This window comes from Montipora foliosa, chromosome 11 (assembly GCF_036669935.1).
Source record: "Montipora foliosa isolate CH-2021 chromosome 11, ASM3666993v2, whole genome shotgun sequence".
NCBI classification, from domain to species: domain Eukaryota; kingdom Metazoa; phylum Cnidaria; class Anthozoa; order Scleractinia; family Acroporidae; genus Montipora; species Montipora foliosa.
The window spans coordinates 33757829-33767828 of record NC_090879.1 but is presented as its reverse complement, the minus strand read 5'-3'; the positions used below and the strand labels follow the sequence as shown (position 1 = coordinate 33767828).

Here is a 10000-nt window from a genome sequence, read left to right as displayed (position 1 = left end):
CATTCACACCAACAAGACGTGTTTAAATAACCTGAGTTTAAAAAAAATGAAAATCAGTCACGGAAAATGTAGGACTGGCTTTCACATGAGATTTAGGTGAGTTTCAATTCATGCCTTAACCTATGCTAAATTTTTAGTTGACAAAAATGAGTATTCATGATTTAAAAAGAAAACACTTTGAAACCGTGTTTAACTAAACATCTGTAACACATGGTTAATGTTTGGTGTGAACCGGACATTAGTCTTGGACTACAATAGACCTTCGCTTGTACATTTTGTTTTCCCAATACAAATCATGTGATAATACTCAGGAGGACTGGTCCTTTGTTTTGCTCATTAAAAAGAGCACATGCAAGCATGAATACATCTGCATGCACTCTTTTTAATGAACAAAAGAATAGACCAAACCGCCTGAGTATTATCACGTGATCTGTATTGGGAAAAGCCAAACTGTACAAGCGAAAAAGGTCAATTGTAGCACAGTCACAAATGGACTTATTTTTAGATACACTTTACGCGCGAAAACAAACAACGGGTAACCACTTTAACCAATCAGGGGAAGCTATTAGCCATGTCACGCGTGACTGCTTCTGCCATTTTTGTTTTTTTTTTTCAGGGAACTGGTATTGTAAAAAATAGACTCATCAATTTGTGACTGTGCTGGGAAGCCCTCCCATGTCACGGGAACACTCTTATCTCATTCATTCTTGACGAAACACAATTTTTAATGATTTTTTTCTATCCAATCTCCTTTTTTTTCTCGTCGCAGTTCCAATATTTCGACAGGAAAAAGAGGGCATGACTTCTTCAGGGAATAAGATGCATGATGAACCAGTTCAATCAACAAAAAACCCAAACATTTCCGATATGGCAGGTGAGTTGTCTAATTTTGGGAATGAGGCTGCACGTTTTTATTTTATTACTTTTTTGCGATTTGAACCTGAAAACGTTCTTAACATTTACTTAAGATCTCTTAAAGTAGTCATTGGTATACTAACTTCGACTATAAAACGTAACTTCGACTATAAAAGTACTTTTATCATGCAATAAGGAAATAACATTGTTAGTATATGTAATTGTAAGGGCCCGAGGGCAAAAAGGGATTAATTTCACGGGTATATTCAAAGTTTTCACAAAATGAAAAACTTTCAAAATACAAGTGAAATGAATCCTTAATTGCACGAGGGCGCATTGCGATTACATGTTTATCACGTAAAGGGCAAAATTATTGAGGGAAGCCAATACAGTGCTGCGACAAATGACAACAACACGCTCCCATTCGGTTAAGGTTCAATTCAATAAACCATTGCCGTCACCTGAAATAGCGCTTAAAATGTATTTTATATGTCGTGGACAAAAAAGTATTTTAATCTGAAAAAAAGATTCTCTTGTAACTTCGCTTGCTCTGGATAAGCAACTGTTACCCAACCAGGATCAAGTAATCATGCCCTGTTGATTACCAAAAGTGCCCTCGTGATTAAAAAAAAAAATGCCCTCCGTCTCAGCCAATCAGCATTCAGTAATTTTGCCACGTATGTGATAAATGTTAAAAACGTCCCTAAGCATTTGAGTTAATCGCCCTGTTAGACTACAGTTTTACATTTCTTTTACATTTATTTTAAAAAAAAACGCAACTGAAGACGTTCTTAACTGCCGCCTCAGCCTTGGTATGTTCTTACTATATTCTTAAAATTTTGGTTATTTTATCCTGAACGTTCTTACCAAAAATTGTTTTATGAAAAAGATGGTAACAGGAAATTTGTGGAGTAATTTAGGAAATCGAGAATTCGGGGAAAAAAGACAAGTCTTTGCTTCATTTTTTGTCACCTTGTCTTTTTTACGTGATTTGCACTGGTTATGCAATCTCATTGAATATTCGACTTCGGTCTGCCTGTGACAAACAAATTGCTGGTCAGTACCTTCTCCAGGATTCGGTCCCTTTCCACACACCCCCCTCCCTCCTCCTTTTTTTAAAGTTAATTTTTGTTACTCCGTTGAAGAAATGAATTTTTTTTTTCCTGGAACCGTTCCATCCGTTCGGTATCAGAGAAAACAGCTGCTACACTTTCAAATCTTTGTGGTGTTGATGTCTCGCGGTATCATAAAGGTCCCTAAAGGTTCAGTTCTTAGTTATCAGCGCACAATTCATTGGAAATCCAAGGGAAAATGGTCCACGATCCGATTTGTTGTGTATTAATAAACACCGTTTGATCCTCATGCAATTGTTAATAGTTGTAGGTTTCGGTCATCAATATAACAACTATTATAACTAGAGGATCCTGATAGGGGTGTGATATCAAATTCACTTTCCAGTGTCCATTTTGTTCCTAATTCCCGCTTTCCAATGTCCATATTTTTGCAGTTATGCTAAAAGGATATATTTTGGCCATTTCTTAGCTAGCCAAATCCTTTTTGTTCAGGGAAAGAGATATAATCCATTTCCATTTTCATTCCTTCTCAATTATCACTCAGTGAGATACCGACCAGTTGGTCTTTGGTGTATTTAATAATAAATAATACATAATAAGTTTAATTTATATAGCACCTATACAATTAAAAGAAAAGCTCTAAGCGCTTTACAATTGAAAAGAAACATATATATATATATGCCTGAATAAAAAATAATTTAACCGCCTAATCTTCCTAATATTTCTTAAATAATAAAATTATGATTTGCACACATCGCTCACTTGATCATGCGTGGATAATGTGCTATCAAACAATACACCAACGTAACTGACTGAGATGGTAAGATAATGTTATTGCCCACTTGGATAGAATTGATTCACGTCTGACTCGACTTGGAGAAATGTAAGGAACAAATTCTGTCTTCTCACTCTTGATCTTGAGATAATTCACAGTCAAACAGGATATCATGTCACTAACACATGCCTCAACCCTAGATTTGGAATCACAAGAATCGTCAGGATTCGTTGACTTGAAAGAAAAATATAGTTGAGTATCGTCAGCATACATATGATAGTTCATGTTATGGAACTTCATGATTTCGCTTATTGGATCTGTATAAAGGAGATAGAGTAACGGAATAAGTACAGATCCTTGAGGAACTCCACAGTTAAGAGGTTTCGTTGATGAGTGTACTTCATCAATGGACACAAATTGCTGGCGGTTACTCCAATAGGACTGGAACCATTTGAAGGCAGTACCTTGACATTCCCTGTAACAGTATTTGATGGTCCACTGTGTCGAAGGCAGCAGATACATCGAGGAGAAGCAGAATGACCTCATGTCCACTGCTGTCTATCGAACGAAGTACATCATGCTGGACTCGTAAAGAAGCTGACTAAGTACTTTGCAAAGGCTTGTAACCTGACTGTAAAATTTCGTTGAGGTTGTTATGTTGGAGATATTTCTGCAGTTGGTAGGCAAAAAATTTTCAATAGCCCTAGGCAGAAACGATAGGTTTGAAACAGGTCTAAAATTTCCAAATGTCTCATAATCCAAAATGGCTTGCTTTTTTTAATAGTGGAGATACTATCGCAATCTTCATGGAATTAGGTACGTTGCCCGAAGCTAATGTCGAATTAACAATTTTAGTGCGATGATGACTAGAAGTAGAAAATCTAAGCAACTTTGTAAAAGTTTTGCAGGAAGAGAATCCAGATCACACGACTTAGAAGATATCTTCTTAATTATTAGGGCATGTAGTTCATCTTGATTGACGGTTGAGAAGTTGGACAGTTCACATAAAGAAATTTAAAGTGGTGACTCACTAAGAAATGGAAACTCAGACTTTGGGTGTGGCAATAGATGTAAGTGATTTGAAATTGTCTTTGTTCTTTTTTTTAACCTGAAATCTGGGATTAGGTCAGCCAACATCTGTGTTGCTAGATAAAAAGAAGCATTCCATTGTTGTGCAATTGACAGTCTTTTGATTCTTGTCCAGATTATGCTGAAAAACGATGCTCAAAACTCCAAAATTGTATTTATACATTATCTTGAGTTGTGCACACCGCATCTGTTAAAAGCCTTTCAAGAGTGAACTAGGCCCGCTCTTCCGGCGACGGACCAGACACACTAAGGCGGTAACCTTCTAATGGCTACATTAGTTGTGGTTACGCTAGCCCCAAATAGCGTTTGCCCATGGACCGAAACTGCCCCCGGGTTATTTCCATGAATACATTAAAAAAAAAAACTAAAGAACTTCCCATGACAGTTCGTGAACTGAAAAGTACGGTTCATCTGCTCCCTGAGGTGGCTTGGCAACCTTGAATACACGACGATCCCTAATTATATTAATTATACCCTATTATTTTACCCTGAGGGGAGTCGTTTACTGTGTAACCTCATCTCCAAGGGCAACATGAAAACTGAGCTTAACCAAATCCAAGCCATTACCCTCCAGAAGACCCCAAACCCAAGGTGTGTGTAACCAAAACTATATTATTATGAAAATACAATACACACTGACGAATATATAGAGCTTTTTTGAGACCACGTCTTTTTTTTCCTCCGTTGCCGTCGTCCGACCGACCCATACTTTTGAGCTTTCAGAAAAAGAAAAATATGAGGAAGGCAATGACTAGCCTAGAAAAACATTTTTTAAACTTTAAATCTAAAATATAAACATTGGTTTTGCACTAAGCATACAGATTTGTCAGATTTTCAGTTTCAAAGTCAACCCCAGAGTAAACCTGACACTCTGCCACAGGACAGTGGCCTATAACCAGCAGTGTACTAATTCCAATAGGATACTATTTGCGACAGTCCCTTTCACGCTCGCTAACAAGAGACGGAGATATGTTCCCGTGCTTTGTGAGTTGGACATGAAAAAGGAAGGGGTAAGGGGGGGAGGGGGGGGAAGCGAAAAGCGCGGAGGCGAAAAAAGGAGCGTGAAAGGGAGAGAAATGCCACGGTTGCTGATAACCGAAGGATTCTAACGCGAACGAGGCCGAAATTAAATGCAGAGCTCTTATTTATACTCGCACTGCAAGGGACTGGCGTGAATAGCATACTATTTGCGACAGTCGCTTTCACGCTCTGTAATAAGAGACGGAGATATGTTCCCGCACTAAGGAGCCCAACGTTGAATACGGCCTTAAGATCCTAGAAGAACGCCAATACACACATCAGATCCCACACTAAAACTAGAAAAACTCCCAACCAGCCAAAACTCAAACTAAGGCGAAATGCCGGTGGAAAAGGTGACAGTGAAATGGAGAAGGCTGTTCAAGTCAGTGTAAGAGTCTGCCAGGGCTTGGGCAGAAGAGTCGTGACGAGATAATAGGGAGCTTAAGCACGCGCGTTTTTGAGACGCGGGCGGCAACCGGAAGTGAGCTGCTTTCCCTTTTATCTTGTCTTGACGTTACTACATTTACATTCCTAAGTATCTCTTCTCCGTTAAAGATGATTAGTATAAAAATCTAAGAGACAACACTGTCCTGTCACGTGACATTTTCTCTTCCGGTTGCCGTCCGCGCCTCAAAAACGCGCGTGCTTAAGCTCCCTAATAACCCTGAAGGACCTCCGGGACGTAAGACCTGCGCAACTTTTAGTGAGAAGCTGTGGGAGCAAGGCGCCAACCAACATGCCCCATAATGTCTGCAAGCTGACTACCTGAAAGGGCTAAAGTGATGGCCAAGCCGGCTCTAAAGCTGTGCAAAGTTTCCCCAGGGAGGGCGTGAATAAAAATATCTACATGCTGCCAGCCCTGAAGTGGGAAAACGGCAAAACAAAACACAAAGGATAATCGCAGAAGGGAAAAAAGACGCAAGAACCCACCCAAGGGATGGCAGCCTGAGCGTCGGTAATCCGACTAGGGCATTAGACACCCTTTCAGGCTACCATTGGAAAGGAAAAAGAAACGACTTGAGAGAGGACGCACAAAAAAAAAAAAAAAAAAAACACAAACGTAAGGGAGACACCGACATAAAATCGTTATAAGCAAATAAAATATGTAAAAAAGAGAAAACAGTGCGAGAATAAATTACATTATGACAGAAACAAAAAGGTGCCGCAAAACGCGGAGGGAACACGAAGACACAACAATTTATAGAACACCAAAATAGAAGCAAAACGAGGGGTGACAAGGGCAAATAACATGAAGATCAGGAAGTAACAAAAATCATAGACATGCAAAACTAAAACTCGAAAAAGGGGACCCGAACTGAACTCCACAAACGTGAGTTCGGGAGACTAGACACGCAGAAAGAAAACACTGCGAAAAAAAAACAAACAAAAGCAATGAACTAAATAGGCGTCAGGGGAATAGCACTGGGCAAAGGCCAAAAATATGCGCGGCAAAGTAGTAAAACAAGAAACTTTTGATAACAAGGCCAAATAAGTACGCAGAAGCTGAAATAAATGGGGGATAGGAAAGTACTACACAAAAATTTGGTTTATCAACGGAGTTGATAATGTAAATTGACCACCGTACAGAGATTCTAAAAGCTGACGTTTCGAGCGTTAGCCCTTCGTCAGAGCGAATCGAGGGATTATGGGTTACGTGTAGTTTTTATAGTAGAGTAGGAGCTAAGCTATTGGTGGTAACATGGCAACGTGAAAAGTAGGAATATATTAGTTAAATGAAAAGCGTTCGTTAATACCGTGAGGATTAAGGGTGCCGATTTGAAAGATGAATTTTTGTTCCAGATTCTTGTGGCTTTCCGTCGTACCTAGATGTAGGGAAAGGCCGCAGATAGCCATGTGTTTTTTGGAGTGGTTAGGCAGATTAAAATGGCGAGCGACTGGCTTAGATGCATCCTTGTCATTCTTCTCAACATCGCGAAGGTGTTCGCGGAATCGGTCACCTAGTCGTCTACCTGTCTCACCAATGTATAATTTATTGCATAACGTACAGGTTATGCAATAAATGACATTTGCGGAGGTACATGTGAAACGATCGGTGATCTTAACAGATCGCTTAGGTCCCGATATCTTGCTAGTGTTAACAATGAAAAGACAAGTTTTGCATCGTGAGCGCGCGCATTTGAAAGTGCCGGGTTGCTCGTTGGTTTTGAGCGCGCTTCTAACTAAAAAGTTGCCTACGTTTTTGTCGCGTTTGAATGAAATAAGTGGAGGTTGCGAAAAGATTCTACCAGTCTCGGGATCATTTTGGAGTAATTTAAAATTACTAAGAATGATGCTTTTGACTGCGTGATTATGAGGATGGAAAGTGAGGGTGAATGGAATTCTGTCATTCTTATCTTTCTGTGACGTTTGTAGTGACGACTGTCGATCAAATTGTTGGGCGCGATGATGACCCGCTTTGACCACAGAGACAGGATAGCCACGTTTTTCGAAGAACTGGCACATCTCCTCTGATTTGCTGGAAAAATCGGAGTCATCACTACATAGACGTCGAAGTCTAAGAAATTGAGAATAAGGAATGGAGTTCTTGACATGTGATGGATGTGACGATGAATACAACAAATAACTGTGTGAATCAGTAGGTTTGTAGTGCACACTAGTACATAGCACGTTGCCTCTAATAGAAACTTTGATATCTAGGAAAGCCAATGAAGTTTCCGAAATTTCCCAGGTATATTTAAGAGCCGGATGAAAAGAGTTGACGGAGGTTATAAATTGATCGAGTTCTTCTCTGCTGGATGAAATAGCGCCGATGCAGTCGTCGATGTAGCGGCCGTAGAGTTCAGGTTTGGGGCCGTTGTACTGATTAAAAAATTGGTGTTCAACATATCCTACAAAAAGATTGGCATAGCTAGGTCCCATTCTTGTGCCCATCGCTACACCATTAATTTGTTTGTAATAGTTGCCGGCGAATGAAAAACCAACGGGCAACCCGGCACTTTCAAATGCGCGCGCTCACGATGCAAAACTTGTCTTTTCATTGTTAACACTAGCAAGATATCGGGACCTAAGCGATCTGTTAAGATCACCGATCGTTTCACATGTACCTCCGCAAATGTCATTTATTGCATAACCTGTACGTTATGCAATAAATTATACATTGGTGAGACAGGTAGACGACTAGGTGACCGATTCCGCGAACACCTTCGCGATGTTGAGAAGAATGACAAGGATGCATCTAAGCCAGTCGCTCGCCATTTTAATCTGCCTAACCACTCCAAAAAACACATGGCTATCTACGGCCTTTCCCTACATCTAGGTACGACGGAAAGCCACAAGAATCTGGAACAAAAATTCATCTTTCAAATCGGCACCCTTAATCCTCACGGTATTAACGAACGCTTTTCATTTAACTAATATATTCCTACTTTTCACGTTGCCATGTTACCACCAATAGCTTAGCTCCTACTCTATTATAAAAACTACACGTAACCCATAATCCCTCGATTCGCTCTGACGAAGGGCTAACGCTCGAAACGTCAGCTTTTAGAATCTCTGTACGGTGGTCAATTTACATTATCAACTCCGTTGATAAACCAAATTTTTGTATACTACTTCCCCACCGACGCAGCACCATAGTTTCTTTAGAAACTACCCCTTCATTCATTACTACACAAAAACAATGTTTGCGAGGCGAAGGAAGAACGTATTAAACAAACTAATAAAGTACGCGAGGTAACGGGAAGACAGCGTGAAAAGGACTAAACAAAGGCAAAGAGGCAAAATATTCGAAAACACAAGATAGCGGAAAGGAAAGAAAAAAAGAAATCATACAAGTAACAGGGAAGCGAGGGAATGCACCGCGCAAACCTGACGCTTGCAAGGCGAAATACGCGAAACAAAAAAATTATCATAAAGTACAGAGATCGGATAAGCGAACAAAATCCCAAAGGGGCGAAGGGAAGACAGCACTGCGCAACATCATGGTTTGCGAGGGGAAGCACACCGGCAAACAATCAAACGCGTTCAAAAAGGGGAAGGGAACTGAAGAGAGAAGCACTACACGAAACCGAAGTTTTCGAGGCGAAGCACACTCACATAACAAATAAAACGTGTGCAAACGGGAAGGGAACGGAATAAAGAAGCACTACACAAACCTGGTGTTTGCGAGGCGAAGCACACTCACATAACAAATAAAACGTTTGCAAACGGGAAGGGAACGGAATAAAGAAGCACTACACAAAACCGGTGTTTGCGAGGCGAAGCACACTCACATAACAAATAAACAGTGTGCAAGGGAGAAGGGAGCCAAAAAGAAAGCACTGCATGAACCCGGTGTTTGCGAGGCGAAGCACACTGACATGATAAATAAAAGGTGTGCAAAAGTGGGACAAGAACCGAGCAAAACAGCCAAATCGGCTTAAGCGAAACATAGGCATACAAAAAATAAAATAAAAACGAGGGGACGAAAACTATCGAAAAAATGGTGCCAACAAGCAGCCACGTGGACGACAAAGGGGAGGGAAAGGCGAAAGGGTGAACACCAGTCAGGGAAAAACCAAGCAGTAAAACGAGCAAAAATTATACCGCAAAAGAGCTTGATTTTGCTGAGGATTCTCAACATTAGCTGCGGCAGCCGGAGGCACTTGAACCAGGACTTGAGCGGTGGGAACAGCAGCTTCAACTTGAGCTTGCGCGTCATCCTTAACACGGTAATGTTGCAAGAGGATTCTAACGCGGACTGGGCCGAAATGAAATGCAGAGCTCTTATTTATACTCGCGCTGCAAGGGACTGGCGCGAATACTAGGTCTATGTAATGGCATTTGCACAGATCTACCAATTTTTAGACGAGTTCTTAAATAAGATTTGGTTTGCACGAGTGGTCATTCAAACGCACGCAATTATATGCTCGCGAATTTCAATAAGCGTCACGAAATGTCTTCTTGCTCTTCTTCCCAACTTTGTGACAATTAACGTCACAAAGTGTCCTACAAACGCTATTCCTCAAAAGTAAGAACAAACAGCTGCACTTAATCTAAGCTAAATATAACGTTAACCTTATTGTGGAAAGGAGGTGTCAAAGGCTTAGTCTCAAGGACGGTGCTTACTATTGTTATTGCGCATACGTTCTGCGCATCTCCAGATACTCGGGTTTCCTATCGGTGATGCTTACCAATACAGTGATATTTTTGCGCGGTTTAAAACTATCCGGAGAAAGTAGATCTTAAT

General features: G+C 40.5%; 1 long non-coding RNA gene across 1 annotated transcript in view; it reads left to right on the top strand.

Annotated features, from left to right (window-relative positions):
* Positions 1-1229, top strand: part of LOC137975828 (uncharacterized) — a 7607-nt gene extending 6378 nt beyond the window's left edge. The window contains exon 3 of the long non-coding RNA XR_011117644.1: positions 770-1229. This is a non-coding gene — a long non-coding RNA (uncharacterized lncRNA). The remainder of the gene's footprint in view (positions 1-769) is intronic.
* Positions 1230-10000: the final 8771 nt, after the last annotated feature.